This window comes from Streptopelia decaocto, assembly GCF_964273445.1.
Source record: "Streptopelia decaocto genome assembly, chromosome: 2".
NCBI lineage: Eukaryota > Metazoa > Chordata > Aves > Columbiformes > Columbidae > Streptopelia > Streptopelia decaocto.
The window spans coordinates 107,709,293-107,715,292 of NC_138655.1; the positions used below are offsets into that span (position 1 = coordinate 107,709,293).

At 44.7% G+C, this 6,000-nt stretch overlaps 1 long non-coding RNA gene across 1 annotated transcript in view; it reads right to left on the reverse strand.

Annotated features, from left to right (window-relative positions):
- Window positions 1-5,754, reverse strand: part of LOC309436610 — a 72,092-nt gene extending 66,338 nt beyond the window's left edge. The window contains exon 1 of the long non-coding RNA XR_014183379.1: window positions 5,585-5,754. This is a non-coding gene — a long non-coding RNA (uncharacterized lncRNA). The remainder of the gene's footprint in view (window positions 1-5,584) is intronic.
- Window positions 5,755-6,000: the final 246 nt, after the last annotated feature.

Here is a 6,000-nt window from a genome sequence, read left to right on the forward strand (position 1 = left end):
GAGCCAGGCAGAGCGAGGGAAACGCAGTCCTGGCTAAAGAATCGTCAGAAAACAGCACCAACCAAAGAACCCAGCAAAACCAGGAAAAATAAACCTCCGAAGCTAAACAACATAGATCAGCGGTAAGAAAATCACATCAAACAACCTAAACCAACCCACCTAAACTAAACAACCAAAACCAAGCTAAACCATCTGTCCTGGTTTTGTTAAAAACAGGTTTCTCTTTCAGTGAATTTTGCCTGTCAGCTAAAGCCTTCATATTAACTGCATTTTCCTGGAGAACCAGATACATGTTTTGGTAAACCTAGCAATGGAATGTGAAGTTATTGATAAGCATGGATGGACATCTCGCGAGAGGGGTGACAAGAAACAAGTGACTAAGAAACTGACCAACTGTGTATAACATTCCATTCAAGTGAATACTTCATATAAAAGTGGGAGATCACGAGGATCTTGTCCCTTTTCCCTTTTTTTCCCTTTTGCTTATGGAAGACCTTAGGAGAGGATCTTGCTGGTCGTCCCTGAGAACTGAGGCCTAGTGAGAGACTGAATCCAGCTCCGGTTGACTGCAGAGTCCAATCCAGGACTTTGGGTGTCGGCTCTGCAGTTGCTGAGACTTTCCAGATTGGTTTTGTATATTTTGTATTATTTTCTCTATTCTTATTAGTAGCATTAGTAAAACACCTTTAATTTTTCCAACTCTCTTCTCTCTGTTCTTCTTTTCCTCCCGATCGCCTGTCCTGAGTGGGAAGGGGGAGAGGGTGGGGCAAAAGGGGGAAGTGGGGGGGGGAGAGGGGGTTAACAATACATCTGCCAGGGTTTTATTGTCACCCCGCAATCTTAACCCTCGACAGATAAATTGGCGCCCAACGTGGGGCCAGAGAAAGGGGTAAATTTAAAGATTTTTGGCTTTCTACTGCTCTAACATACCTTTCAGTTTTCTTGGCACGGTGCCAACTCATAGAGTTGTGATACTCGCGCATCTGTTTGCTTCGGACATTATTTAGTGGTATTAAGGCAAAGTGAATTACATTGATTTAAAGATGTTATGGCATAAGTTGTATCAGTTATTTTCTACATTGTGCTCACTGATTCCATATCTGTGTTGGGCTTTCTTTTTAAATCAAAGTATTCATTATATAAGAACAAGGAACTGGACAATGGTTATGATGATACTGTGTGGTTTGTCACTGGTTTATTTCATTGTACTGCAGCCGCTAATGAATTTCTACTCGCTTCTGCTTTATCTTGAAAGGCGTCCAGGAGAGATTAAAGAGCAGTACGGCTCTGTGTTTGCTAATTGGTCGAGTGAATCTTTAGAAAGGCTGACTAACAATACTTTCGTTTTTTGCTAGGAGAGTTCGCAAATGTTTTAGAGAATTTTGAATATCCTTGGAGTTTTGATAGAACTGTGATGGTGTTATCTGGTTTGCTGAATGTGTGTCAGTTTGTGCTTCTGTTAAGAGAAATGGCGTTCAACAGGAGGTTTGTGTCTCTTTGTTGTCCTGAGATTTGCGGCGTGTCTTCGGAAGCTTTAGCAAAAAGCTCTCCTAGCCGCTCGAGAAAGAGCAAAACAGCAAAAGCTGCTGCAGCCACTTCGCAGGCTGAAGCTACAGCTCCTACGCAGAGTTCCTCTGCCAAGGCCACTGCTGATAACATTACTTCTCCAGCCTCAAAGGCTAAGGCAGCCCCCATTTCTTCACACACTGGGCACTGTTGCTGCTATAACCACAGTAACCACTGTGACAGTCATTCAGACTCTGGAAATGAATCAAATGATGGTAAACCCATATCAGCATCAGTTGCCGGTTGTAAGAAAGTCACTAGAAAGTCTACCCGTGCAGCAGATGATGGCACAGGGCCAACATCAACCCAAGGGGCACCATCAGGACAGGGAGGAGATGAAGTGACCACCACTCGGTCCTTTTCTCCAGGTGAGCTGAGAGATCTGCGAAAAGACTTTAGTCGTCGTGAAGGAGAGAATATTTTAACCTGGTTGCTCAGATGCTGGGACAATGGGGCAGAAACAATTGAATTGGAAGGTGGTGAAGCCAGGCAGCTGGGATCTCTGTCAAGAGATTCCACCATTGATAGGGCAATTTCAAGAAAGTCTAATTCCACTACTCTCTGGACCCGACTCCTGGCAGCTATGAAAGTAACATTTCCCTACAAGGAAGATTGTATATCCAAGTTAGGGAAATGGAATACTATGGAGAGAGGTATTCAGTTCCTGAGAGAATTAGCTGTGCGAGAGATCATTTATTTTGGACCAAACAGCCAAGAGGGGACAGACCCAGATAGAATCAATTGTACACGACCTCTGTGGCGCAGATTTGTACAAAGTCACCACCTGCATATGCTAAGTCATTGGCAGGAATGGTCTGGTCATCACGAGGTATACAAAATATTACTGAAGTGATTGAGCAGCTCCGGAACTTTGAGGACAGCCTTGCTGGTTCTCTACGGGCTTGTGTCTCTGCTGTGGAGAAACTGTGTGAAAAATCTGATGATTGGTTTGAAAAGCTATTGCAAGAATTCAAAGAACTCAGAGAAGACACATATCATTCACGACCTGCACAAACCTATGTTTCAGCTATTAGGAAAAGGCGTTTCCAGTCTCGAGAGAGAGGACAGAGGCAGCCCACAAAAAGAGGTTCACTGTGGTTCTTCCTACATGAGCAGGGAGAAAACATGAATAAGTGGCATGGAAGACCTACCTCAGAACTTCAAGAACGAGTACGTGAGATAAAAGGAAAAACTCCTAGGAAGGTGGCTGCTCCAGTTTACAAAAGGAGCAGAAGAGATTCTGATGCTCTTGAAGGAACCTCTAATTCACACCCAGAGACTGTGCAAAACAGAAGTTAGAGGTGCCCTGCCTCCAACCAGGTGGAGGAAAGGGATAACAGAGTTTATTGGACTGTACAAATACGATGGCCTGGTACAACACACCCCCAGGAGTACAAAGCTTTAGTGGACACTGGTGCTCAGTGCACAATAATTCCTTCTAATTATAAAGGAATGCAATCCATCAATATTGTTGGAGTGACTGGGGGATCCCAGGAACTGACTGTTGTAGAGGCTGAAATGAGCCTAACTGGAAAAAACTGGCAAAAGCATCCCATTGTGACTGGTCCAGATGCTCCGTGCATCCTTGGCATAGACTACCTCAAGAGAGGGTATTTTAAGGACCCAAAAGGGTATAGGTGGGCATTTGGTATAGCAGCTGTGGACACTGAGAAAATTGAACAGCTGTCTGATTTGCCTGGTCTTTCAGATGACCCTTCTGTTGTAGGACTGCTGATGGTTGATGATCAGCAGGTGCCAATTGCTACCACGACAGTGCATCGCCGGCAATATCGCACCAATCGAGACTCTTTGATTCCTATCCAGAAGTTGATCCGTCAATTGGAAAGCCAGGGTGTGATCAGTAAGACTCGCTCACCTTTTAACAGCCCAATCTGACCAGTGCGTAAGTCTAGTGATGAGTGGAGACTAACTGTAGACTATCGTGGCCTGAATGAAGTTACGCCACCACTGAGTGCTGCTGTGCCTGACATGCTAGAACTGCAATTTGAACTGGAGTCAAAGGCAGCTAAGTTGTATGCTACAATTGACATTGCTAATACATTTTTCTCTATTCCTGTAGCAGCAGAGTGCAGGCCGCAGTTTGCTTTCACCTGGAGAGGCAACCAGTACACGTGGAATCGCTTGCCCCAGGGGTGGAAACACAGTCCTACCATCTGCCATGGACTGATCCAGACCACGCTGGAGCAAGGTAAAGCTCCAGAACACTTGCAATATATTGATGACATCATCGTATGGGGCGACACAGCGACAGAAGTCTTCGAGAAAGGTGAGAGAATAATTCAGATTCTTTTGGATGCTGGTTTTGCCATAAAACGAAGCAAGGTCAAGGGACCTGCACGAGAGATCCAGTTTTTAGGAATAAAATGGCACGATGGCCGTCGTCAGATCCCAATGGATGTGATCAACAAAATTGCTGCAATGTCTCCACCTACTAATAAAAAGGAGACACAGACTTTCTTGGGCGTTGTAGGTTTTTGGAGAATGCATATTCCTGACTACAGCCAGATTGTGAGCCCTCTCTATCGAGTGACTCGTAAAAAGAACCAATTTGAGTGGGGCCCGGAACAACGACAAGCCTTTGAACAAATTAAGCGTGAGATAACTCATGCAGTGGCCCTTGGACCAGTTCGGACTGGACTAGATGTTAAAAATGTGCTCTACACCGCAGCCGGAGATAATGGACTTACCTGGAGCCTCTGGCAGAAAGCACCAGGAGAAACCCAAGGTCGACCCTTAGGTTTTTGGAGTTGAGGATACAAAGGAAATGAGGCCAACTATACTCCAACTGAAAAAGAGATACTAGCAGCATACGAAGGAGTTCGAGCTGCTTCAGAAGTGATCGGTACTGAAGCACAGCTCCTCCTGGCACCTCGACTGCCGGTGCTGAGCTGGATGTTCAAAGGGACGGTTCCCTCTCCACATCATGCAACTGAAGTTACGTGGAGTAAATGGATTGCACTGATCACACAACGAGCTCGAATTGGAAGTCCCAATCGCCCAGGTATCTTAGAAGTGATTACAGACTGGCCAGAAAGCAAAGACTTTGGGATGTCTCCAGATGAGGAAGTAAAACGTGCTGAAGAAGCACCACCGTATAATGCTCTTTCAGAGACTGATAAGCAGTATGCACTGTTCACAGATGGATCTTGTTGTCTTGTAGGAAAACATCGAAGGTGGAAAGCTGCTGTGTGCAGAAGTGAAAGCCATCCAGCTGGCTTTGGACATTGCTGAACGAGAGAAGTGGCCAATCTCTTCTCTCTTCTCTCTGTTCTTCTTTTCCTTCCAATCGCCTGTCCTGAGTGGGAAGGGGGAGAGGGAGGGGCAAAAGGGGGAAGTGGGGGGGGGAGAGGGGGTTAACAATACATCTGCCAGGGTTTTATTGTCACCCCGCAATCTTAACCCTCGACACCATCAAACCTGAAACAAGCAATCTAAGACCACCAACCTAAACCAAGCTTAACAAACCTTAACCTAAAACAACCAGCCTGCAGTGACCTATGAACACACAACCTACCAACAACGTCATACGCTGTCAAACAACCAGTCTCAAAAAGCCTACCAAAACCACCTCATATAAACTGACCTAAACCAACCAAATTAAACCAACTTAAAAAAAAAACAACAAAACCAGAACAACAACAACAATAGAAACAACATCAACAACAAAAACAGAACACCAAAGAAGGTAGAAAGAAACAGGCAAAACCCAAACAAGTTACAGGCAAAGAAGGTAGATGTAGGAAACAGCATGCAGAGATGTTGCATGGGGACCCAGTGCTTTGGAGCAGCCACTGGTGTCCTGCCAGGAACAGGAAGGATTCGCAGCTGCCACTCGGCACCTCTCCCTGCGGGCAACACCAGCGCCTGGCAGGGACCAGAGCGCTTCTCGTGCACCCTGCCCAAGAAGCACAGCAGCCAAACAAGGTGCGCAAGGCAAAACATCTGCTTGTCATCGCTACATGTGATGCTTTGCAAAAGACTCCACAGTACCACATACCTCTTCTTCTTCTTTTGTGCGTGATCAGTCCCGCGCCTCATTCTCAAGGTTCTCCCTCTTCAGGAACCAGGCAAAGCTTGGCCTCTATTCCTGCTGCTGCTCTCTGCAGCTCTGGGACTTGCCTTTGCCAGCCTGCAAGGGCTGTTGTTTCAAGCTAAACTGAAGAATGCATCAGCCTGCTCCTGGCTATACATGGGCTTGTGTTAAGGACTGTGAGCGTTGGCTCTGAAAAAGAGTGAGAAACAGAAATGACATGAAATAACAGAACATGAAAAAACATAAAATGAAGTAAATTAAAAAATTAAAATAAAATAAAATAAAATAAAATAAAATAAAATAAAATAAAATAAAATAAAATAAAATAAAATAAAATAAAATAAAATAAAATAAAATAAAATAATAAAATAAAATGAAAA